Source organism: Phaseolus vulgaris, chromosome 6 (assembly GCF_000499845.2).
Source record: "Phaseolus vulgaris cultivar G19833 chromosome 6, P. vulgaris v2.0, whole genome shotgun sequence".
NCBI classification, from domain to species: Eukaryota; Viridiplantae; Streptophyta; class Magnoliopsida; order Fabales; family Fabaceae; genus Phaseolus; species Phaseolus vulgaris.
The window spans coordinates 13247909-13274746 of record NC_023754.2 but is presented as its reverse complement, the minus strand read 5'-3'; the positions used below and the strand labels follow the sequence as shown (position 1 = coordinate 13274746).

The 26838-nt window shown below is 34.8% G+C and overlaps 3 long non-coding RNA genes across 5 annotated transcripts; 1 reads left to right on the top strand and 2 right to left on the bottom strand.

Annotated features, from left to right (window-relative positions):
• Nucleotides 1-3186: 3186 nt before the first annotated feature.
• LOC137833046 (uncharacterized) lies at nucleotides 3187-3450 on the bottom strand. Its single transcript, XR_011084660.1, has 2 exons — nucleotides 3344-3450; nucleotides 3187-3256 (listed from the first exon to the last, which is right to left on the bottom strand). It is a non-coding gene; the product is annotated as an uncharacterized lncRNA (long non-coding RNA).
• Nucleotides 3451-20396: 16946 nt separating this feature from the next.
• LOC137833045 (uncharacterized) lies at nucleotides 20397-22462 on the top strand. Of its 3 annotated transcripts, XR_011084658.1 has the most exons (4): nucleotides 20397-20665; nucleotides 21093-21686; nucleotides 21817-21882; nucleotides 22192-22462. It is a non-coding gene; the product is annotated as an uncharacterized lncRNA (long non-coding RNA). The 3 variants fall into 3 exon arrangements; XR_011084659.1 differs by lacking the exon at nucleotides 21817-21882 and having other exon boundaries at nucleotides 20397-20624; nucleotides 22192-22455; XR_011084657.1 differs by lacking the exon at nucleotides 21817-21882 and having other exon boundaries at nucleotides 22192-22455.
• Nucleotides 22463-23406: 944 nt separating this feature from the next.
• On the bottom strand, nucleotides 23407-26184 carry LOC137833044 (uncharacterized). Its single transcript, XR_011084656.1, has 4 exons — nucleotides 25831-26184; nucleotides 25475-25550; nucleotides 24058-24303; nucleotides 23407-23931 (listed from the first exon to the last, which is right to left on the bottom strand). It is a non-coding gene; the product is annotated as an uncharacterized lncRNA (long non-coding RNA).
• Nucleotides 26185-26838: the final 654 nt, after the last annotated feature.

The window sequence follows — 26838 nt, the reverse complement described above, 5'->3', positions numbered from 1 at the left end:
GACAATGCTTATGAGTTAGATATGCCTGATACATACCTTGGTAGTCATACATTTAATATCAGTGATCTAACTCCTTTTTCTGTAGGTCTCCAGAATTCGTGGTCGAATTCTCTCCAACTCGGGGAGTATGATGGAGATCAAGTTCAAGACCAAATGGAGGCAAATACTCAAGGACAAGAAGAGGAAGAGGCTCGAGTGCTAGATGCTCAAGGAGTTGGTAGCCCACCTCAAAGGCTTACAAGAAGTCAATTCAAAGCTTTAGGAAATAATGGGAGGTTGTTCTCTCTTTTTGTAATATCTTTGTTTGAAGGTACTTAGAGGGAAACATAAGAAACCTCTTTTGTAAAAGCATCTTTTGGTCTTTAGTTTAGGAAACTTAGGGGGGGGGTGTGTTTAGTAGAGAGGTGTAGACGTAGTAGGGAGGTGCCAAACTAAGAGAGGAAGTCACACCTTCCTTATGCTCTAGGATTGGCGCCACTTTTATGTCATTTGGGGGGAATTTTGAATTTAATTAGCTTTTCATTTCAGCACCTCTTAGGCTATAAATAAAGGTGCTTAGCTTGTACAATTCAGATTGGAAATTAGTATTAGAGAAACTCTACTCAATTTGAGAGAGAATTTGTGAGAGCTTGCTTCTCCTTCACCTTGTCTTATCTTGAGTGTGTTTGGTTCTCTCAAGTGGCGGCATTAGCTCACTCATCTTGGAGTCTTCATCCTCTAAGTGGCGTGAACAACAAACCAAAGCATCCATCTCCATAAGTTCTTCTTTCTTTCATCTCCATATTCATATGCAATTCCTAAAACATGCTTAGCTTCCTTTTTGGTTCGGCATTTCAGCCTATTTTCTAGTTTTGTTTCGGTTCTTATTTCTTTTGCTGTTCTTAGTTGTTTCTTCTTCAATTCTAGCTTAATTGTTCGGTGCCTTTCTGTTTTTGAGCATTTCAATGGGTGCAATTGCATTTTTACTTAGTTTGTTCGGTTCAATTGACAAAAGATGGCTCCTCCATATGAGTTTGGTGTTTGGTGCAAGTCTTGGTGAGTTCTTGAAACATAGAACCTTGATCCAATTCTATTATAAGTGCCTAAGCTATCTCCAACTCAAGTTGAGTCCATAGAATGTCAAAGAATCATCTCTTCTTTGCTATTGGATTCATATCAAACACCCCATTCAATATGTTTCTATTTGATCTCCACTTTACAATCTTATGAAAGAATTGTGTATTCAAATCCCCTTTTAGCCATTTAATTATTGATTTCTACCTATTAAACATTTCAATTTTTAGGCAAAGATTTTTCATATCAGCAAACAAAGATTTCCTTTTTTTCTTTCATCATCATTTAGATGACCTTGTTCGTCTTTTTGTGTCTAATATACTAATCAATTGTTCAAAATCAATTAATTTTATATGCAACAACCCAAACACCTCCTTATTCCAAGCGTTAATATTTTTTTTTAAAGATTTCAGTTTTTTTTTCTTCATTTTCCATATATCATTTCCTTCTAAAACTTGATTTTCCAACCATTCTTAACATAATCTTTAAAGCTTCTACCAGTTTGTCACACGTTTAGATATTTAAGTTGTTGTCATTATCTATTTTCTAATAGGGCATATGCTGACTTAACATAGTAAGTTCCATCATCTTCAAGTACCCATTGTCATATGTCTTGGATCCTGGATGTCTTTTGGTACTACAAGAAAAAATGGTTTTAACGGGAGTTTATTTTTACATTAGTAAGGGTTAAAACCTCCGTTAAGTCATTTACCCAGGGTTGTAGTTTCCTCCGCTAAACCATCCCTGGGTAATGTGTTCCTTGGGGTTTTTTAAACCTCAGGAAAAGCCTTTCAAAACCTCCATTAAATACCATGGATTTAAGAACCTTCGTAAAATACCATGAGTTTCAAAACCTCCGTAAAATTCCATAGGTTTCAAAACCTCCGTAAAAATCATGGGTTTCAAAACCTCCGTAAAATACCATAGGTTTTGAAACCTCCATAAAATATCATAGGTTTCAAAACCTCCGTAAAATGCCATAGGTTTCAAAACCTCCATAAAATACCATAGGTTATGAAACCTTCGTAAAATATCATAGGTTTTTGAAACCTCCGTAAAATATCATAGATTTTGAAACTAAAAACATTTGATTTTTTGCTATTTTATCATTTAAGCATTCAACCTCATTTTATCATTCATGTGCTTTTTCTTTTAGTTATAAACTTTTCATAAGAAATTAAACTTCTACTTGATCGAAGTAAAACTTATGATTAAGTTCATATATTCATTTTTATTTTTTCTTAAAAATATTTATACAAAATTTATAACAACAATATACGGTCACACCAATCCATGGATAATTTTATTGAATAATATAATAATAATATTGTCTTACATATGCATATAGTAATATACCATTACAAAGTAGTTTGATGGAACAAATTTTTGGAATCTGGGACCATGATATTTTTAAAAGCCAGCATATATGATATACATTGCAAACTGTGCCACAGTGAAGCTAGCCATATATTAATTATTAACACCATCACAGATCATGTACTCATATTCCAGAAGAGAATGGCACCCCTGTAGCTAGAATCCACCTTTCTCCTTGCAGAAACTGGCTCACTGCCATTGACATTGGATGCGTCATTGCCACCTGTAAAGTTTCAAAGTCACACTTCATGGTTAAACCTTGTCCAGTTTGACCATCACAAATCTCATTACAATATTTAGCGAACACTGAAAGTATTGATTTTCTATCAACTCCTCCAGATCATAAAAGGAAAACGAAAAAGAGCAGGGAGGTTTCAAACTTGAGTAGCATTTAAAAAATCCCATTATAAATTCTGCAGCAGCATAAAAATTACTTCAGTGAAACTTGAGAAATTATTACCTTGTCCAAGGTACGGACAACAGAAAATCTGAAGACTGACTTAGAATATAATAGTTATTTGACATTAACTATTATATTCTCAATAAAACCCATAATAACATATACCCTCCCTAATCTTCTTTTATTTTATTTTCTTAATATGGCAGCTGCTCAGTATATGACAACTTGACAAGTTACAACTACAACACAGGGTAAGTGTAATTGAAATTAAGATATGATATTTTATGATTCCATCAAGGCCTTACACTACGTCCTAGATAAGTACTAAATTTAATGCATACCAATAAATCTTCGTACCTGTAAGGAATATGTTGATGTGTTGAGCTATCTCTGTATTTCTTAGCCAAACCAAAATCAATCATAAACCTAAATGCACATCAATGCATTAAATACCTCAATAAATATGACAACAAACAAGATATCCAAAGTCCACATTTTAACAAGACTACTCACCTGGTTTGCATGCCTTCCTAATCCCATTAGAAAATTATCTGGTTTGATATCTTGATGCAGAAACAATTTAGAATGAATGAACTCAACACGGTTGATCTGAATCATTATTTTTTTTTTTTAAATTTATAAAAAAAAGGGCACACAAAAGTCTACAAAATTAGTCATAGCCTATCATTTGATCAGCAAGCATGAGAACTGTCTTTAGTGAAAGCTTTCTACTACAGAAGTTAAATAGATCTTCAAGACTAGGTCCAAGCAGATTCATCACTAAACATTATAATCCCCCTCGACTCCAAACCATCTCACATTTGGGATTCCAGCTACCAAAACCAAACTTGGATTACAGCTAGATATAAATTATATAGTGATGAGCATATATTTATTCACACTCACTAGCCTTATTCATAGATTATTAGACTATAATAATAAATAAATCCATTGTTTTAATTAATATTCTTATAATTGGGTTTATTTGGGCCTTAACTATTATTATTGTTTATTTTGTGTTTTAAGAGTAAATTATCCGGAGGAAGGATCTACCTTTGTGAATGGGCCAAATATGCAAAAGTCCAAGTTGCTTCTTGAACCAAAACAGAAAAAATATTCTGAGGAGAAGAAAGAGAAAATAAAAGCTACAAGATTCCAGAAACAGAATTGGAAGCAAATCTTCTGCAAAATAAAAAGAATTATGGAAAGTGGAAACTGTTTACAAAATCTAAATTGCAATATTTTCCCAAGATCCTTGGAGCAGAAAAGCCTATAAAAGGACACAAGCATCAAGGATAGAAGAGGGAGCTTCATAGGGTTTTCTTAGTTTATTTTCTTCTTAGTAATTCTTTTGTTTTGCCTCCGCATGGAAGGCTAAACCTTTTTGGTTGATTCCTTTGTAATTCCCCATTGAGTTTTGAGGTTTTGTTCAATAAAAGTTTCGATTTTTAATTCTCTATAGCAGTTGTTTTAATAGTCTAATCTCCTGGAAAACTAGTTTTTGTGAGAGGTTGTACTTGAACGCATGATTGAGAGTCTTCCTTATCTTAAACTTTGGTTTCTTAGTTAGTTCGCATTGTTCTAATTAATTTCCTGGGCGCATGATTCAAGAGAGAGGAGGTAAGCATTCCCATGGAGTATACGCATGGAACAAAGTGGGTATTGATTAAACTAGTATACGCATGTTTTACTGGTGAGTTTCAGTTGAATTAGATTGGCGCATGTTCAATCTGGTTTAACTCTGTTGAGGATTGAAAAAGAATTAATCTTTAGAGAACCTGTGAAGAATTCAATGGTGGAAGAACTTGGGATCAACTTCTTTTTATTTTCTATTTCAATCTCTTTTATATTTTCTGCACAACTATCTTAACCCCTTTTTATTATTATTGTTTTTGCTAACTTTTATTGCTTACAGATAGATTCTAAACCCTGATCAACTTATTTTACTATTGGATTCGTTGGGAGACGACTTGGGGACATTTGTCCACAATTATACTATCATCTCTCTAGTGTTAGACAAGTCTACGCTAGAATCATATTAATTTGACAGCAAAACGACAGCTATCAAATTTGGCGCCGTTGCCGGGGAATCCAATTTGATTTTGGTTATCAGGTTTTTCTTTCTTATCTGCATATTTTTTTTATGCATATTTAACCTTTGTTTTCTTCCTTTTAGTTTTTATTTATTTATTATAGCAATAAAAAAATGAAAAATAAAATAAAATAATAAAAAAATAAAAAAATAAAAAAATCTAATATTTAGGATATCTCTTACCTTTATTTTATTTTGATTTGTTTTTATTTTCTTTCTATATATCTTTTATCTTTATTTTGTTTTGATTTGTTTTATTTTCTTTCTTTATATCTTTTATCTTTATTTTTTGTTTTTATTTGTTTTTATTTTATTCCTTTATATCTTTTATCTTTATCTTATTTTGCCTTTATTTTATATCTTTTATGTTTTTAGTTATTTCTTTTATTTTGTTTTGTCATCTTTATTTATTTCTATTTTTGTTTTTGTTTACTGTAGCATTTGCATTAGTTTTTTTTTTAGGATCTTGCATTTAGGGTAGACACTTCAGTTGCTACTCTTTGATTTTTTAATATTGAAAGCAATTCAGGGAAGACTCTGGCTAGGAAAGACTTGGTTTCTAAGTTTGTCCACTTGTGACTCACCTCTCTTTCCTGGGAGTTTACTTGGTTTGCTTTTCAATTTAAACAAAAAAAAAGAGTTTGCTCTAAGGCGTCTAATAGGTGTTGGTGTCCATAATATACATCCCCTGTTTTCAATTCTAAAATGGAACGGAAATTAGCTGAAGAAATTTACAATTATGATATTTATTATGTGCCATATTTGCAGCAACCTTCACAATTTTATGAGCAACCTCTACAACAATGTGAATCATATTTTCAACAACCTCAGCATTTTAATCCATATTGTCAGCCGTCATATGAGCAACCTCAACAGCAACTATATTATCAACAATACTATTTTGATGAAAGGCAAACACCTTTTCAACCATTTTTGCAAACTGATAATATTCCTCATAATCTTGAAAAGCCATCTTTAGAGGAGCTGGTGAGACAATTAATGGTAAATACGATCAAATCTCAGCAAAGCATAGATGCTACTCTATCAAAATTAGAAGAGAAAGTTGGTCAATTGACTAGACAATTTGAAGATATTTCTAAGCAAAGTTTGAATTCACATCATGATCCTAATTTAGATATAGAAATTTTTTCCAACTTTGATACAGGCTATACTTGTGATCCTGATATATGTGTTGAGATTAATTCTGCCATGCCTCCAGTTTCCATTTCATTTGCAGGAATTAAACCTTATCCAGACACTCCCGAAGTGCATATGACTGCTGAAGACACAGAGGATTTTGATGATACATGTGCTACATGTTCTGTGATGATCAAATGCATATCCTCTAATGATATAATTTGCAGTGCAGACACTGTTGATTTGCAGGTTGTTAGGATCTATGAACCATTACCAACTAATCCAACCTCCACTGATGGAGGAAAATTTTTTGCTTAATCAAGAGGCATTAGACTCTATGACACATGCAGGTCTTGATAAAGAAGTTGTTGATGCTGCTATACTTGCCGAATCTACTGAAAAAGATTGCGCACTAGCAGATGGCTCTGACATAGTTTTGGAGGTAATACAAGAAGAGGAAGAGCAGGTGTTACCCATCGTTCAAGTAGACATTGCTAGTGGAGAAGAAGATGATATTATTCTTCCATCCTTAAAGCTTCAAAGAATACAACCTCCACTATTTAAGGTGAAGCCCATATCACTCATTCCATCATCTCCACTGGCTACACCTTCTATCATAATTGGAATGTTTGAAAGCAGCCTTTACCAGCCACCACCACCTCCTAACTTACATTTCATTCCATCTCCCACCCCCAACTAGACTGTCTACCATAGCTAGACAGTCTAGCCTTAGACCACCACCCTTAGACGATCCCCAAACAGTTAACCAAATTAGATCGTCTATGATGAATAAATTTTTGTCTTCCATATATACTCTAGAAAATACCATCATCCATCCATGGAAGAAACTGTACCATTTCACACGTCCTCCAGACCTACCCCAGTTCCATCCACTATTTCAAGGCTTCTTCAACATAATATTTTTGTTACATAGTTTACCAAGGTACTGCATGCTTTGGTTAGACGATCCAGTTGACAGTGTTTCTACACCACTATGGATGAAGAGTCTTGGCTTGTATTGTAGAGGGGATGGTTGAAACAGCTGCAACTGCCACTTCCCTCAAGCTGAATGAGGGAGTACTTCTTCTCTCACTTTTATTATACACATTTATTTATTGATTTTACATTGAGGACAATGTATGATTTAAGTGTGGGGGAGGAGAATGATAGTTTAGGATTTATCTTTTGTTGATTTGTTTTTGTGATTTTTGTTTTTCTTTTATTTATTTGAATTTCTTTTTGCTTCTGTTAAAATAAATGAGTTTTTTTAGGATTGTCTAATGGCTGACATGTTTTATAATTCTTGAAAATCTTGGTTTCTTGATCTTTGTTGTTTGGATTTTCTTAAAAATTGATAAATAAGTTGGTTATGAGAAATTTTGGGTTGAATCTTTTGATAGAACTGTCCCTAGTGAGTTTTTGAGCCTTAATTGATATATCATTTAATACTCTTTTTAGTGTGTTTTCACTCATGTTTGCTTATACTCTAGAACTTAGCTTGATTCTTTGTTTTACAATTGTGATTTATGTGCATGAATTGATATGATAGAGGCATTCATTGTTTAAATTAACCCACTAGCCATATTAGCCTACCTTTATGATAATCCATTTGTTAGCCCCTTGAGCCTATAGCCTTTTTCTTATTTTTAACCCTCATTACAAGCCTCAAAATAGAAAAACCATGTTTGTCCCTACCTTAGAAGATAAAGGAGCTTTGAAATTATTTGGGAATAGGTTTTTGAATAAGTGTGGGGGTGTATCTCATTTTCATAGTTTACCTCTTCAGTTTTAAAGAAAAAAAAAAAGAAAAGGGATAGAAAAAAAAAGGAATGCAACAAGAGAAAGAAAAGCAAAGCAAAATAAAGAAAATAAGAGTGGATCCTCTAATACATTGGATTGACTGTCTACTATATGAAAAAAAAAATATCTTGAAATAAAAAGAGGAGTTCAATTGTCATAATACTTACACTTGTTTTTAGACCTACCCACCATTGCTCCTTTGTTTTTCTATGGTTTTAAGCCTAATTTCCCCCTTTTACCTACCTTTACCTTAGCCTAATTACATCCCTTATGAAGTCCTCTTGATCTTTGATTGCATGTTTTTTTCGGTTGTTGTGAATATTAGAGTCTTGCTAAGCATATGGTAGTGTTTGTCTGCATGGGTGCTGAGTGTAAATAGAAACCCTAAACACTTGAGAGTAGGAGAGTGTCCAGTGAAGTTTTGTCAATTTTGATTCAACCTTTGATTTCAATTACCTACTTGTATATTAAAATATAGGAATTTCCATTCACATTTTTCTTGATTCCTTGATTTCTTGAAATTATATCATGTTTATCATATAGTATCTAACTTTACAGAGGGAGACAGTACTATGCTCCTTGCAGGAAATGCAAACAAAAAAATAGGATACAACAATTAATGTAAGAATGGTCCTTACTTCCTCCCTGCAGGATTTTGTACAGCTTAGACTCCTACAGTAACTGAGGATGCTTTGTCTTGACAACTCTGCATCATCTGATAACTCCTTCTTCTGCTGCTAATCTTAATCTCAGCATACCAAGCATGGCTTCATCCCTCCCTCCCTTTTTTAAAGCATCACATGGACAAACAGAAGATGCACTTGCATTTCAAGACAGAACATCACCAGATTCACATTTAAAGCACTAATTTTAAAAATTCAATACTGAAATGTTTCAGAATTAGCAGCTTAGGCATCTATTTAAGTGTTTAAATAATTCAACCTGAATGCTTCAGAATTTGCAGTTTAGGCATCCATATGAGTGAAAGTGCTGAAACATATCATGAATCCATAAAAGCTAGCCCAAGGATATATACACATTTAAGATTTTATACTATTATTATCATAAAATAACTCGTAACATTTAAGCAAGAATATTTCAAGCAAGAGGAAAACATCAACACAAACTGCACAAACCATTGCCACACCGAACGAACCACGACCTTGAGTATGAACCATGAATCACGAATCGATGAGAAGAAGGTATAAGACGAAGCACGAAGCATGAACCATAACCTCAACCTCAACCACGAACCTCCACCACAAACCATAGCCACAAAGAATGACGAGAACGAAGCACTAATGACGAAAAAAAAAAAAACTGATAAAAAAAATTAGGGTTCCAAGATCGTCAAATAAACAACAAACACCACATCACCAATTGCGGAACATACCTGCGCTTTGCAGACAAGCGGTTCCGTGGTGGAGCGAAGGTTGAAGCAAGTTCCATAGTGAAGTAGCATAACCATGTTCCGTGTTGGAATAGCAGAAGCATGTTCCGTGGGGGAGCATTAGAAGCAAATGTCCAGTGGTGTGCGATGGAAGAGGTGGGAGTTGGACGGAAATGAAAGTGAAGAGAAGAGAAGATGGAAATGAGAGGCGGGTTTAGGGTGTACCGGATAAGAGAAAGGAAAAAAATAAGAAAAAAAATCAAAAGTAAAAAGAATTTGAAATAAAACTAGAGTAGTTTACTGAGGTTTTACAACAAACCTCTACTGTTTAACAGAGGTTTTAAAAGAACCTCTGCCATTTAAGGGAGGTTTTTAAATAAACCTCAACTACGAACGTTTTTAAATAAATCTTTAATATTTAATGGAGTTTAAAAATACTTTCCTTAATCAAATTTATTCTGAAAATTATCTTAAGCATTAATAAATAAATTTATTTTAATATAATAAAAAGTTATTAAATGAAAACTATGATTTAATATTTCTATAAACATATTAAAATATAATTAATAATATTTAATTATCAAATACAATAAATTATAATTTAATTATTTATTTATAAAAAAATTTAATATAATTATTTATTGAGATTTGGAAAAAACTAAAATATTTTATTGAGGTTTTATGTAAACATTTGGAATTTAACAAAACTTAAAAAATTTCTATTATTTTCTTAAAGTTTTAGAATAAATCTTAGAACTTAATGAAGGTTAAAAACTTTCGTTATTCTGCTAAGGTTTTAAAATAAACCTTTAAAAATTAACGAAGCAAAGAAACCTCCGTTATTTTGTGGATGTTTTTAAATAAACCTTTGGAAATTAACGAATGTTAAAAAAAACCTCCACTATTTTGCAGAAGTTTTAAAATAAATCTTTGGAAATTAACGAAAGTTAAAGAACCTCCGTTATTTTGTTGAGGTTTTAGAAAAAAACTTCCATTAATTAAATCAATTCCTAGGGTTAGATTAACCTCCGCTAAATAATCTCTATTAAAACATTTTTTTCTTGTAGTACGTAGGTGTATTGTGCTCATTTCATTTAACAATTGTAGTTGTTATGTTTTTTTTGCCATTTAAACATATCTTCTCCATTCTACTTCGTGCATATATATATATATATATATATAAAATTTAGTTGGGAATTTAAAACTTTCTTACAATTGTTCTTAAAAAACCTTTTAAAAAATAAAAAATTAAAAAATATATATTTAAATTATCTTTAATCTCAACTTCTAAACCATGTAATACTATTACATCAATTAAGTATAACTTTGACAGAATTTTTCATGAAAAAAATGAAGAAAGTAGATGTTGTCTATTCTTTTATAAAGCTAAACTTATTGGGTGATGGAGGTTTCATAAAAGAATGAAGAAAAATAGGTGTTACCTATTCAACCATAAAAATAATTTATTATGAAGAAAATAGGTGTTGCCTATTATTTCATAAAACTATAACTTATTGCTTTACAGATTATCATAAAGAAGGAACAAATACGTGTTTCCTATTCTTAATTCTTTATAGGGTCGTAGATAGAGATTATGGGATTTCAAATGAAAATTAAGATAAGAATCAGATTAATATAAATTAATAATTCTTACTTAATTTTTCTATATTTTGAGCAGAAAAGTTATTTATTGGAGTTTTATTTCATTCTCAATAGATAATATAATAATATCACGCAATCTCTCTCGTAGTATAGTTCATTTTAAATATGATTTAATTAATTTCAAATTTCTAAAATAGTTATGGTAGCTATTTATTATTAGTTGACTTTATTTTATGCATGCGATCAAATCTACCTATACATAGTTGAGTTGAAAAAAATTTAGCCATGCATAAGAAATTCAACTTATAATAATACAATGAGATTGCCTTCAAAACTTGTATAACTTATTTTAATATTGAGAAAATAATAATATCTTGCATAGGTCATATTCTTATCTACTATAGTACTAACCTATCCTTGGCTTTAAAATTTGAGATTTGAGAGTGTGTTTTTATCTTGAGAAAAATTACACTAGTGAAACTTTTAGAAATAGGTGACAGTTATATTTTATCAAAAATAATTAATTTAGAATTTTAAAACTTGGTGGGTATAGTATAAAATTATCTTTTATATTGTTATTATAGTTTTAATGAAATAATATTTATATTTGTATATATTCACTAAAAAATCATTAAATAACAATTAATTTAGAGAAAAAAAATAACCAGTCATTATATTAATTAAGTTAAATATTATTTTATTAACTAAAATATTATTGTATTTAAAGTATTTTCTATTATTAACAAAAATTTATAAAGTAATTGTTAGAAAAGAAAGAAATTGAGAAAATATGTAACGCAACAAACAAAGTAAATGTTTCTATACTCAACGTCTGAGATAATTATAGTGAAAACATCTATGACAAAGATATGATTGCAATTTAAGTCACGAGCTTTAAAGGCTCAATGTTCACATCATAATAAAGGAAACAATTCAGTTTCATATGCGGAAAGACATAAGGAATATAATTCAAGCAAGACTATAAATTAGTTTTTAATTAAATTATTGATTAATTTATAATTTAAAATAGTTAGTACCTAAAACCTTGATAGTTAAAGTTAGATACCAAATTAAAATCGACTTTAGATATTGATAATTTTTAATTTATAAAATAGTATCTAATTTAGTCAATATAACTAATTTAGTCAATATAATGACTAACTATTTTTTAATTTCTAAATTATTTATTATATAATAATTTTATTTTAGTGATTGGAGCACAATTTATTATTGAATCTTAATTTACAAATTTTTAATGAATGAACATCACATTAAAGTTTTGAAGTACTTTAATTTTCTTTCATAGAATTTTTATCATGTTTCCTCTTGTGCAAATCTTTAAACTATTCTTTATTTAGATGTTGAAACGATTAGAATTTATTTGTTCCACGTACATTTTATATAGAAATATTTACATTTCTTCAATTTCACACAATTATTTTCGAAACTACAATCATTAAAAGCATTATTCTTTTTCAACAAAAAATATTATTATAATAATTACTAGAGACGTAACTATGTACCATTAGTTACATATTAAGTAATTTATATTATTCGCTACAAGAAAATGCTTGGTTAGAGACCAAATCTTAGTGTCGCAAGCAAAGTCAAAATACGAAGAATTTTGATAGCTCTAGAGCTAGGTCCACTCTACGTTGAAGTTTGGTGTATAGGAATAGGACGTCTCTAGGTTGGATTGGAGCATACTAGAACCAAGCGGACGTTAGTTCGGTTGGTGCATGTTAGGGCCTGACCGTCACTAGGTTGGAATGCATGCAAGGGCTAGGACGATGTAAACTTGTATGCATGTGCTAGGGTCAAGCCGATGCTAGCTGTTAGGTGGGAACTATGGACTGGTCAACGTTGTTTAAGTGATTTAGAGGAACCTCCCTTTCTCTCTTTCAAATCTCTAGCTTTCTCTATTTTAAATCCCTTTCTCTCTTCTTTGTGCTTCAAATGCTCAAATTTGTGGCTTTTTTTTCGGTCTTTGCTTCTTGGGTGAGTAAAGTTTTTCCATTTTGGTTTGTGGCTCCATTTGTGGTTGCGATGTGTGGAGGAGAAACTTGGGTTGTTCTCATTTTAGTTTCCCCCATTTGTTGTTGGGTGCGGAGGAGAAGCTTGACCATGCAAGTTTGAGTTGTTTGTTCCTATGCGAGGTAGTGAGGAGCGTTTGGAGTTGAAGATGAAGTTAATGTTTGTTGAAGCTGAAACTGTGAGTTATTGTTTATGAGTTCAATTTTTTTGGTTCTAAAGTTGGTTCTTTAGTTCGTGTTGTTGTTGTCGAGTTTAAATTTTTTTCTCGATTTTAATTTAGTTAGGACTTGACACTCGTTATTAAGTTCTACGATTCACTTAGTTAGGGTTTGACCATCGTTTTTAGTTTCTATGTTTAAGTTAGTTAGGACTTGTTTCTCGCTATTAACTTCTACGTTTAATTTTAACTAAGGTTTGAACCTCACTTTTACCTTTCGTGTTTAACTTAGTTAGGACTTAACCCTCGCTATTAACTTTCACTCAGTCACTTAGCGAGGACTCAACCCACTTTGTTCATAAAGATCTAACCTACATAATTAGTTTACAGATAGATATGCTAAAATTGATGCAAAACCTACATAAGGTGCTAAAATTGATACAAAACCGACAAAAAAGATATATAATTAGAGTTAATTGTTTGCTTTGTGAGAAAGTTTGTGACCCACTATATATACTTCATTTGTTTATAGTTATATCACTACAAGAAAAATTACTTTTAGAAACTAAATTTTTGGTTTCTAAAATGATAAAAAATAGTCACTAACTTAATTAGAGACAAACTTAGAAACTAATAGCAGTAAGTGGCTAAAATCATAGTCAGTAATTTTAGATACCAATTTAGATTCTAATTTAGAAACCAATTTAGTTACCATTAAATAAAAACCAACTTAGTGACCAAATATATAGAAACTAATTTAGTGACCAATTATATAGAAACCAAATTAACAACCAATTTCATTGAAACCAATTTAGTGACCAAAATATATAGAAACTCATTTAGTGACCAAATATATAAATACCAAAAAAATGGTCACAATATTGGTTTCTAAATTATGTAATTTATTATTGTTCCCGCCTGTGACCCAAACGTCTTCGTACACCTCTGATAACTTCGCGTCCAAGAACCCCTGTCTCCGCTTTCCCTCCCTAGATGAACAAACACCTGCAAGAAAGAGACAAAGGGTGCCCTTGCGGCCGTTTGCACTCTGACGCTCAAGTCAAACTCTCGGGCAATGAAACACCAAAAAACTCTTCTCTATCTCTTTCTGTTACTTGCACTAGAAATGCGTAATGCGTACTAACAAAAGCGTACCTTGTGTTATGCTAGTTGTTTCCTTTATATACCTTTCAGTGTCTCTGCCCTTTTGCTCACTATGACTTAAGCATACTGTAGGCGCGTCTTAGCGACACTATCACCCAGTCTTAGGGCCATTTAGTGTGTAAGACTACCTTGCCGAAGCGCAAGTGGCGCAGGATGACCGCTTGGATGCCAACTCATGCACCCAATCTCTGGATCATCCGCCTTGGGAGTTCTATGATTTACTCACGTACCATGCATGCAAATCACCCCTGGGACGTGACCCTTACGAGTCGTCTCTTTCCCAGTGGCTCTTTAACAGTGGTGCGTACTACCGCGTTTCCTACACCCCATGCACGGACCCCTAGTGAGCCAGGCTTTCCCCTACTGGTAACTGGAGTGTGGCTTGGAAACCACCCTTTTCGGTCCATCATTTTTTGTCGGGGTATCAAGGCCCGAGGCCTCCACGCCCTGCCTTGATGCTGCCCACTCCTCGGCTCCCCTTACCTGCGAGCCAAATGAGCCTCTACCCTGTCCTGCGGACCTCCCAGTGGACCCAACTTTCGAGGCCCCACCATGACTTTGGTCAATGCTCGAGATCGAGGACTAGTCGGTACACAAGCCTCCCGGTCTCGAGCTGTCAACTTGTTCAGCAAAGAGACTATGGCCTCGCCTTGCCGACCTACGTGGCTTCAAGTGATAGGACATGTAAAGTGCACCGAAGTGATGTTTTCCTGTTCATGCTCTAATCAGCGCACACGTGTCTTAAGCAAGCGATTGGGACTTAATGTCTCTTGCGCTTCTCCAGTTTACGTTGAGTATTTCAAAAGTGCGCGCTTCATGCACTGTTTCATCACTTACAACCTTCATTTGCATTCTTCATCTTCTTCTTTGAGCGTTCTTACCTCCTCTTCGCAAAAATCGCTACTTTCCCTCATTAACAACCAAAGCTATGATTTTTTCCCCATTTATTGTTCTTTACTTCTAATTTGCGCATTGATAACTGTCTGGGACTGTTTAAACTTCCACATTTTAAGTTTTCTTCGGCATCTTCGTTCCTCTATTTTCTGAGTTTTCCTACGATGGTAGGGTATTTTGGGTTTCTTTAGTTTCACACCATAGCCCCCCTTGTTGAACCTTCGATTTCTTCTTTTCCTTGTTTTTCCTAGCTTCCTTCATCATGGCACGAACGAAAGTCACCGCCAACCCTTCTCCTCCTAGTGTCGACTACAAGGCCTTATACCCTTGGGCCTCCAACGAGCTCTTTGCTGAAACCTCCTCCCTCACCTCTCTCGCTGACTGGAGGGCACACCTGGACAACGAGCCTGACTTCAAGGGTAGGGCGTTTGGGAGAGAGTGTGACACTTATATCTCGGTTCGCCCCTGCGTAGAGGGCGAACCTGTGTGTGTGCACAACCGCGCAAACGATGGTGAACCATTCTTCTTCTTCTATCAGACTGTCTTTAAGCACATTAGGCAGCGCCTCCCTTTCAACAGCTTCGAAAGGGAGTTGTTAACTGAGATAAACGTCGCCCCTCCCCAGCTGCATCCCAACATCTGGGCCTTCTCCATTCTTTGTAATTACTTTGGCCATGCCCCCTCCGTAGATGTCTTCCTCCATTTCTTTGAGGCCAAAAACCTTGGGAAAAACCTCTGGGTTAGCTTCAGCGGGGTGATAGGAAGAGTCATCCTTACCCTGTTCCAACAGTCCTACAAGGGGTTTAAGGGGAAATTCTTCAGGGTGTGTTGCTTCGAGCACGACCGCACCGCCCTAGACGGATTCCCATTGTACTGGGTGGGGAAGTTAAAACTTAAGAAAGCTAAAACCTTGGATGAGCTTTCTTCTGCCGATCGCAGGGTATGCCAAGTGTTGTCCAACCTAGGGATGATCTTCAACATTGCAGAGCTCATCAAGAACGAATACAGCCCGACTGGGCTTGTTGGTTATATTGGTATAGGAACCCTTTTCTGATCTTCCTCATGCACAACTCTGTCTTTTATCTGCTAGCTTATACTTGTGCTGGATTTCTGATTATTCCCTGTTTACTAAGTTCTTATCTCTCTTTCTTTTGGTGCAGGGATGGTGTTAAACGCAGAGAAACGGGCAAGACTAGCTGAGATTTTATCCCTTCACGACGACGCCGCTGCTGGTGCGGGCGCCTCAACACCCACTGCCCCACCTGCCACCCAAACCCTTCCTGTCCCTGCTTCCTCAGCCCCCATTATTGCAATTCCCTTGGCAACTGTCAAGGCTTCTCCACCTCCAGTCCCCCTTGAGAAGGGCGAATGGGTGGTAAACATTGCTTCTGACGACGAGGAGGCCTCTTTGGATGGCCCTGTCTTCAAAAGGCGCAGGGCGGCTGCGGCAGTTCCCTCACATTCTACCTCAGCCAGTCGTCCTACGTCATTCAGGGAGCACCCCCCGAGCGCCTCGTCCCCCCATAGCCTTTTCGCGCTCGAGGGTGGGGGTAAAAACGCCCCTAAGCCTCCCCCTGCTCCTGCCCCTGAGCTTCTCCTGGTCCTTCAACAAATCCTGAAAGGGGCCATGGGGAGTTCCACGAACGAGGTTGTGCAAGAGAACTTGGCTCTCAGCCTCGGTGAATTCTTTGCCCAGGCTAACACCTTCTCCCTTGAGGCAGAGTCGAAGGCTAAAGAGCAACTGGCCTTGGCAGAAGAATTGGACCTGGTGAAGGAACTGTTGAAGATGGTTGCTGCCCCTTCAAGATTGTGTTTGATGAAGACTTATATGTACATTTCATTTGTTTTTTGCTTTGCTTTAAGTATGTCTTAGGTAGTGCTTAGAGGTTGTCTAAGAGTGGGCTTTTTGCTGGGTAACTCACCTCATAACCACTGGCCATGTGTTAAGAACAAGCATAAGTTTTCTTAAACTGGTTTTCACATGTTTTACACAAAAACACGTTTACTGCATAAAAATAAATCTGTTCTTTTCTAAATAAACAGATTCATTTTTCTCACTGATGCCTTGGCTAAGTCTTGTAAAAATTAGATTTTGTGCATCAGGTTTTTTGACTAAGTCTTCTTCTTTTCAAAACGACTGAGTTTTAAATTGTTAAACTTTCTCTGTTTTCGTTTTGAAAAATGAATCTGTTCATCTGTAAATGAATAGATTCTTTTTGTCTCTGGTGCCATGTCAAGCTTAAACGTTTTTCAGTTTTATCTCAGCATCAGAATGGTTGACTAAGTCTCCTCACTTAACAAATTCTCTAACTGCTTTTGAAAATAAATCAGTTCATTTTATTTTCAATCTGTTCATTTTATAACAGCTTTAACTTTTTTTCAAAATTCTGTTATAAGCTGGCTTTCTATAAAATGCAAACTTGTTTCTGAGTTTAATAACAATTCATACATTTGCAAAAACAAGTTTTGAGAGCAGAGAGTTAAGTGTTTACAAAGGATTAGCATTTGTTCTTCAAAGATTTCAAAAATCACAAAGTGCTTGTTCTTGGTTTGGTTCCAAAAGCTTGGTGTGAGGTGCTGCTACTGTTCTAGCAATCTTGCCTACTGGTTTAAGGCAGATCTGTGTATCCTCAATCAGGTGTAGTCGTTTCACATCTCATTTCTTGTAATAGTTTGGTTGAACACTCTTCTTGATAGGTGTTCTTGAAGAGTGGGTGTGTGTGTGCTGAAATAGGTTTCTTCAGCAAGAGTACCTAAGTTCTTGTAGGTTTCAAGAACAGTGGGAATTGTACTTGGTTGTACTGTGTGTTAGTGATTTCCACCTGTTGTTGGTGAAGACTGGATGTAGCTCAGTTGAGTGAACCAGTATAATTGCTTGTGTTCATTCTCTCTCACTCTCTGCAATTTCGTTTCTGCATAATTGATAAAACAACAAAGAAATAAATCTGTTCAATTGAAAATAAATCTGTTCTTTCTGGGCACTGTGCATACTGTTCTTGATTTCTGAAAAAGTTGTCTTAATCTGATAAGAACATATAAAATCTGCTAAAAGCTACTGGAACAGATTGGCTGTGATAGGTTGCTCAAGAAACTGTCAAAGCTATTAATTGAACCTTAAACAATTGCTTAAAGTTGAAGCTTGTTGTTCTGTGATTCATTGTTCTTAATTTCTGGAAAATTGCTTGACATCAAGAAGAACACTCATAGTCTGTTAAAAGCCACTGGAACAGGTTGTTTGCAAAGGTCACTCAATTAATTAGCATGCTAGCAATTGAACCTTAATCACTTACTTGAAATTGAAACTTGTTGTTTTTTGTTTCACTGGTTTTTAAATCTAATATTTGTGTGTGTGCATCTGGAAAATCTATCTGCATAGTCTTGTGGTTAACCTTGTTGTATTAAAAGCATTTCAAACAAAAACAGTGCTGAAATAAATCTGTTCATTTTCACATAAATCGATTTATTTTCTGTAAAACTGGGTTAAACATTGTTTCTGCGAGAAAGTTTTAAAAGGTCAATTCACCCCCCCTCTTGAACTTTGGCACTATTAAACCCAACAGGAACAACTTGCAAATCAGGCTCAGGGTTTCTTCAACCGTGAGACTACACTAAACCAGGAGCTAAGTGCCCTCCGACAGGCTGAGCTAGAAGCTAACAAGAAGCTCCATGAAAAAGGCCAAGAGTATACCACCCTACTGGGTAAAGTTGTGCCACTGCGTGCTCAAGTGGTAGAACTCCAAGAAGAGGTTGCGACCAACAAATCTAAAATGGCCAACCTTGAAAAGCGATCTGTCGACCGGGAGGTGCAACTGGGCAAGGTGGAGGCTGAGCTCACCGCAAAGGCTGAAGCCCTTGAGTAGGCCAGGGAGAAGCTCACCTTACAAGCTGAAGATTTCGAGAAAGCCAAGGCGGAGCTCCTTGATACGTCGCAGGGTTCGAAGATGCTCTCGCTCAGGTTGCTTGCAAGCATCCTGAGATGGACATTTCCCCCTTCGCGATGTCGAACCACATCATCGATGGGCAAATTGTGCCAAGGCGTCCTCAGAAGGAACTTGCTTAGACTTTAGGCTTGAAAATTGTGTCCTTCATAACACTTATAATTTTAATACAACTCGTACCTTTATTGTACTTGCTTTTTTCATCTTTGTTTGTCGAGTACTATGTCTTTAACTTGCCGCTCTTACTAACAGCGTTCTGATGCTAACACCATACGACGTCCTTGTGAAACTTTAAAATTTCGAACTTTAGGTAGCATGCTTTCTCGCCCTCTACCTTAACTGCTTAACGCCCTGTGATGGAAGTGAGCATGCGTGAACCTTCAACTGTCCTCGCCTCAACTTCTTGTTTAGACAAGGAAAACTCCTTTGCTGATACTTACTCATTCTTTGCGGTCTCAAGGTGTCTAGCCTCAAGGTGCGTTACTGCCCTCGTCTTTGCTCAGAGGCAAAGGGGGACTTAACTGGTCGAACCCTGTTGTTCGTACTTGGTGCCCACACTCGAGGAGGGGGCGTCCCGAAGGAAGCTGCCACTTCCTCTCGAGGTGTCTAAACACCGAGACGACCGGTGCACTTGGTGCCCACGCTCGAGGAGGAGGTGTCCCGAAGGAAGCTGTCACTCCCTCTCGAGGTGTCTAAACACCAAGGCGACCAGTTCATCATTTGTTGAAACTTACCGCTCGCACTTGGTGCCCACTCTTCGAGGGGGAAGCGTCCCAAAGAAAACTGCCACTCCCTCTCAAGGTGTCTAAACACCAAGGCAACAAGTTCGTTTCTGCATTGTACAGAAAATTCGAGAATACGTGTACTTCAAACGTAATTTTATTGGGTGACCTCGTTAAAAAACCCTTAAAAAAGGGAAAAAGAGTGTCCCCTTAAACTGTGTACAATGCTGGAGTTTTAATTGAAATAAAAATTGAGATTAGCTGCATTCCAAGTACGAGGAATGGCGCCTCCCTCCAAGGTCTCAAGCCTGTACGCCCCGTTTCCCAAGACTTCCATCACCTTAAAGGGACCAGTCCACTTGGGGGACAACTTGTTCTCCAACTAGTATGGGTGAGCCTTTCGCATTACCAGGTCAGTGACCTGGAACTGTTTAGGCTTTAGCTTCGAACTGTACTTATGCTCCACCCTTCTTTTTATTACTTTGACTTTGATCATTGCCTTCTCTCTGACCTCGTCCAGCACATCCAGTTTCACCTTTCTTTCTTCGTTAGACTCCTCAGCCACGAAACTTTGGAAACATGGCGTGCTCTCCTGAATCTCCACCGGAATCATTGCGTCCGATCCGTACTGGTACTGGAATCTTAGGTTATTGGTTTCAAAAGTTTTTCCCTCCTGGAATCTATTTGGAAGCATATTGCAACCATTCGTTGTAGCAGCGATGATGCCATGCTATTTATAATCCTTCCCTCTTCAAATTAGTTGCTTGATTGCATTTATTCTGTTGCAGAAATGTTGGTGATGGAGTAGTGGGCAATGCTTAAGTGAAGTAATTCATCTTCTGATGCCTGTGGACAAAACCAATGGTCATTTGGCTACATGTTGATTACAGTTTCTGTCACTGCATGTAATAAATTGGTGTCGCTGTGATTAATTAAGGAAGTGTTAGATTTTAGAAAGTTCTCCAATTTATGGCTTTTCAATTTTGTTATATCAATTGGTACATGAGGTTTTTAAGTGAATGAAGTCCACTAAAAAATACTCTAGCCTTAAAGAACAGAGGAAGGTCCTAAAATTGGTTTAAAATCTACCATCAAATAGAGTCAAACAATTATGTTGTTTATCTCCAGAACTGGGTGCTCTCATATGCAGACTAGCTTTATTTATTTTTTCCTAAATTCCGAGGTAATTTTCTTCTAACTTGATAAAATGCAAAAGGTGAAAACATCCTAATCAGCTTTATAATGGTGAATTGGCCATGAAAACACACATATTCATGCATTCATACTGTGAAATTGTGTTTACATGCAACATTTTATAATTTTATAATGCAGCATTTTGATTCTGGCAAGGTCTGATCAATTTCAAAGTCAATGAGTTCAGCAACCTCATGCAAGGTAGTGAGTCTTTCCTTCGCTTTCAGCAGAGTTGGCTGTTTTCCAAAGAGAGTAATTTGCATGAAGGTTGTGACCAATGGAACCATGTTAGTCCCAAAAGCACCACACACATGCGCCTGGTCCAAAATTTCAGTTGCTCTGAAATTGCTACTTGCTATAGCTCCATGTTCAAAGGTGCAAAAGAGAAGCAACAACATGGTGAAAGTTCATCTTCTGGGTGGCTATACTCAGAACCAAATGCCCATAGTGATAGCCTGAATGAGTCAGCAGCACAAGATTTAGTCTTGAGAAAGTGATCTTTTATGGTATTAATCATTGCTTCCTTAATCACATTTTAGCTTCTTTTTATACATTTATTTAGCATTAGTCCATAAGAAGTACATGAAATTAATTAGAATGGAAGAATGATTTTGGTGTTTATAGAGAGAGACCATGCAAGCTACCAATGCCAAGAAGCCATGCACAACTACAAGTAAAGCAACAAAACCGAAGTCAAGCCCACCCAAGGATCCTCAAAATGTTGCTGCCAAGGTTCGCTTAATTACTTCAAACCTAAGTTAAATTATGTTTGTCGCATATATGTTCCATGTTTTGATTGCAAATTAAGAAAACTTAAATATGAGCTAAATGCTGATAGAATGTTTGTACGAGTGTATCACAGAACAGAAGAGAGAGAATAAGTGAGCGACTTAAGATACTCCAAGAACTGGTCCCTAACGGCTCCAAGGTAGATTTTTCAAACTAGTTTGAAATGCTGCATTCTTTTGCATTTCCTTTGCAACAATATCTAGGATTATGATTTAATTCCATTGATGGATTATTATTGTTATGATGAATGACAGTTAATGAACATAAGATTTCTCTATTACTATTATAATACTAACAATAATTAATATTTATTTTTTAATTTTAATTCCAATTCTTTGCTATATTTTAAAGTATTTTTGAAAGATTATTTTTTAAAGTGACTAATTTATCCTTTAAATTTTTTTATTTATTTGTTTCAATTTACTCCGTATAACAAATTTGTTTGCAGGTCCACTGGCCTTTGAAAACGAGGAATACAATGGGAGCTTACCTAATTTGAAATTGAAACCACAATCATGGACAAAGGTTGAGTATGCATACATGTCTAGACACTTACCTGTTACCTGAATTAGATATATTAATATATAACACTGATTTCATTTGCTATGTAGTTATTCCATCTACAACTTTCTTTGTTGCAAGCTTCATTTTTTTGTCCAAATAAACACAAGCTTAATTATACTGTTGAAGGTAAGTAGCATTATATTCTTGGATCTGCCAGCGGCTACAAACTTCTCTTATCCCAAAACAGAACGTGTTGCTACCTGTTATTCGGCTAGTGACAAGTTTTACATTGATCTAAGGAAACTGTTACCTCTTGCAAGATTTCTTCCACAACCCAAGTATGACCTCTTTGCATCTCTTTGCCAAAAGATTAACCTTTATAAGTATCATACAATTAGTTTTCCCATTGATGTGTTGTATATGGAGATGAATAAGGGTGAAGCAGCGCCCAATTATTTTTGTTCATCTTTGTTTGAGGTGAATCTAAATTTTTTTGGTTTATGGCTACATGTTTTTTTACTATCCATGCCAGATCATTGTTTTATGCACACTCCTTAATTCATGCACACTCCTTGGATATATAATATTCTTTTCATTTATTTTTTAAAATTTGAAAATTAACTCTAAACATATTTTAATTAATTTCAGGCACCGGATGATGATGGAAGTCGTACTTCATCACTGAACCACAATATTATTGGATCAAGTGGAGGCAACAAGACAAATTAGAGTTAGGACTATGACATTAGTTGTAATATATTCAAATAAAATTTACATTTTGACAATTTAATTTAATTTTTTTTTGGATTAGTTTGACATTATAAACTTTGTTATCTTAATGAATGAATAAAATCATTTCTTATTATTATATTTATCAATTTTAATTATATTATGAGGTATAATTTTATTATAAAATTAATTTATCTTATAATTTAATTATATTATGAAATTTAATTGCGTACTGAAATTTAATTATAATATAAAATTAAATAATATTATGAAATCAAATTATAAAACGAAATTAAATTAATTATTATAAATATTAAAATTTAAATTAAATTTATATTATATCGTATTAAGTGAAGGTTAAAACTGCCACTATTTATGTTAGGATTGGTGTACCCAGTTTTAAAATTACGACATTTATAACTGACGTCAATTACACGCTTAAAACCGCCACTTTATACAATACATAATATGGCGTCTGCTACAACGGTTCTTAATTGACCGCCACATTAAACTTTGTGGCGACAAGAATTCTGGCGGTACCGTATAATATGCGGCGGTTAAAAACGCCACTTTTTACGAAAATAACCGCCGCATTATACACGTTTTTTTGTAGTGGCTCAACCTCATAATACAAAGTGGAGTTAGAAGGAACCACAACAAGTCCTGTTGAGACTCTGATGAGCCAAAACCATACTCAGGCGCAATAGTTAACAATGTCACCACACCCTTCTTCATAATCAAAATAGCTTTGTCAAACCCATCAATTACTTGTTCTGCTCAATCCATAAAACACTCACATTAGCTAGCTTAATAAATAATCTAGTGGGAATCGGGAAAAACATTGAGACATTTCTTCAAGTTACCCTTATCAGTTTTGAATTCAAACGCTCCCCTTCATCATCATGACCCTTCTTCTAAAACAAAGTACCATCTTGCAGCTTACCAATTACTTTCACTACAAGAATGCAAAAACAGGTAAGGAAACATCAAAACCATGTTTTAAATCCATAAAATGACAAGGTTATCATGCACTTTAAGAATTACAAGCATTTACACTTAAATTCATCAGCAGACAACTTACATTGAGGCTTCACACTTAAAATCACTTTCTCTCCCTTCTTCATGGTTTTAACAGCCTTTGACAAAGCAGGACAAAAATAACCTGTAATAGAGTAAACATTAATCTCAAAATTTATAACATGAAGAGCATAACAAAATTAGTAGACACTGCCCATCTTCGACTGCGAACACCACTCTACAGTTCATCATCTTCTTAATCTCCCTCGCACCCATTGCTCTTCTCTCCTTTTTTTTTCCTTTAATTTAACTACACAGATAAATAAAAAACAATAGTTAAGACTTTATACATAGCCTCCACTTTTGAGTTATAGAATTTATCTGTACAGAGCTTTTCAAGTTATGTGTAACTACCAACTTGGTCTTTAGTCTTTTTCTGAACTATATTGCTTCCAATTTTCTGTTGCATAATTATGACAATAGTTTTAACTGGACAGTAAGAACTAAGTTGATCATGGATAACTTCACATTTGAAGTTTTTTACTACACCCTTAGTATCCCTTCATTCTTTTGCTACTTGTCTATGTTGTGGTGCATTAATGACACATCTTTCTTACCTTGTTTACTAGGTATTGATGGGGTTAAGGTTAGAGATGGCCACTTATTGATTGCTTATAATACTAAATTGAGGGTGTGCTTAAAGTGGCACTACTTGGATGCATCAAAATATGGTGGCTTGGTCAGGTGCTTATATTCTAACTAGCCTAAACCAATAAATAATGGTCAAGACAGAGGAAGAGAAAAACTTTGTCCAAGAAAACAATCACTATGCCACACTTACAAAGCCAACAGAAAAAAAATCCTAGGTTTAAACGTGTCTAGTGAGTGTAGTCCATAGGGTTAGGGTACTCAGGAACAACAGGAGAGGAGATTTTGGTGTTTCAAAGTCAAAAGTGATTATTATAACACAAAACAAAATTATGTTGTCTGCCTACTGGACATGGAGGGAAATTCAGCTAACAAAATCAACTTTTAATCAAACAAACAAATACAATATTAATTTCCACGTAATGGTGATTAAACAAGCACATCAGACTACTAAAAAAGAGTTTCTATTGAATTTGATGAATTCATTTCAGATGCATTAAGAGGTATTGGATTCTATCAGAAAGCACAACTGGAAATTAAAAGGGTTGATGGCAAAGAGGCTAACATTGCTGAAGAAGTTTTTGAGAAAACAAAGGAAAAATTCAGAATGTATTGAGTCTTTGTTTCCCAAGCACATCCATGAAGCTTGTTGCTCTCTAAATCCAAACAAATATCAACTACTAACCGTATGATATAAGAGGATCATATGCTAAAATAATTTTTCATTATAAAATGTCATCATAAAAGTTTTTAGAGTAACACCAACGAAATAGGAAGGAGATAAAATAAAATTGCAGTCAATGAACAGATTTTTCAGAGCCTAAGATACATACTGGAATCCAGATGCAGCCAATTGCTACTACAAGTGCAAATACTGATGTTATGAGGTTGGGCAAGAAGTATGGAAACCTACAAAATGATTTATGTTTGGAAAATAAAAATCAGCACATCATTAAGATTTTATTTGGATAAAGTTCTTCATAAGTTCTTACAGGAAGATAAAATAAGAAAGACAAACATAATAAGTAAGCAAAAATTAGATTATTCTTAATCTAATTTGTAAAAGTTTTCGTGTACTAGCTTCTATAAAAATGATTCAGGCATAAACTAATTTTGTGGAGAAGTTTATCTAAATAGGTCCAAATGATAAAGCAATTTAAACAGAAATTGAATATGAAAGTCCACTTACTTATCCCAAAAGGAATTCTTTGGAAAAATATTTGGGTACTTCTCTACTGGCTAGTGATGCTTACAGTTGACAGTCCTAGAGCTTGGTGTTAGTGATGCTTACAGTTGACAGTCCTAGAGCTTGGTGTTCTTCTCTAAAAAGTTCAGTGGCATAGGCCTGTTAATAAAGTAGTTAGACAAGAAAATATAGAAATGGAAGTTTGAAAGAGAATGAAGTTATAATCAACACATGCATTCAAAATTTGTATCCAAGTACTGGTGGAAAAAACAAGAAAGTGTGAAATAGTAGGAGTTAAAGATATGATACCCTCACTGGTCCTAGAAAACCATTGAAATCTCGTAAGGATAACCATCCAAAAAACTTTGCTAAGGCTAGTGTGTTGAAAATGACACTGAAATGAAGTAAGCATTGATAATTATGGGAATCTTCAAAGCTATTTTTTCTCTTCTTCATTTCAACTCCAGTCTTCACCGTCGCTGTTGAGCTCCACCTCTTGCTCCACGATTGGTCAACTTCAACTTCCTTCATTGTTGCTACCCTAATGTCGGAAGTAAAGTCTTCAAATTTCAGAATTTTTTTTATTAATTTTTTTGGAGTTACTGCTTCGTTGTTGTGTGAATGACACACATTTTAACTTAACTAAAACTTAAATTCCTAATGTGTTAGTCATCATATATCATATATGTGTATGAGATTAAAATTCCAAAATTTCCAAACAAGTTAATTCAATATGAACGTATTAAAAATATTTTAAAATCTAAGATAAACTTAATAATTAAGCAAATGTAAAAGATTTGATAACCTTGCCCTACCAAAATATCTCTTTCATTATTATGCATAGGTTACCTCAAATTTTTTAAATATGTATTTTTTTTATTTTTAATGATATACCAGATCTAATTTCTAAGTAAAATATCAAAATTTAGGTGCACTGTTGTTAATATTGTTTTGTAATAAAAATGAGAATTAAAGTTTGAGTTTAATAATTGATAGAATATGGTTGCAAAT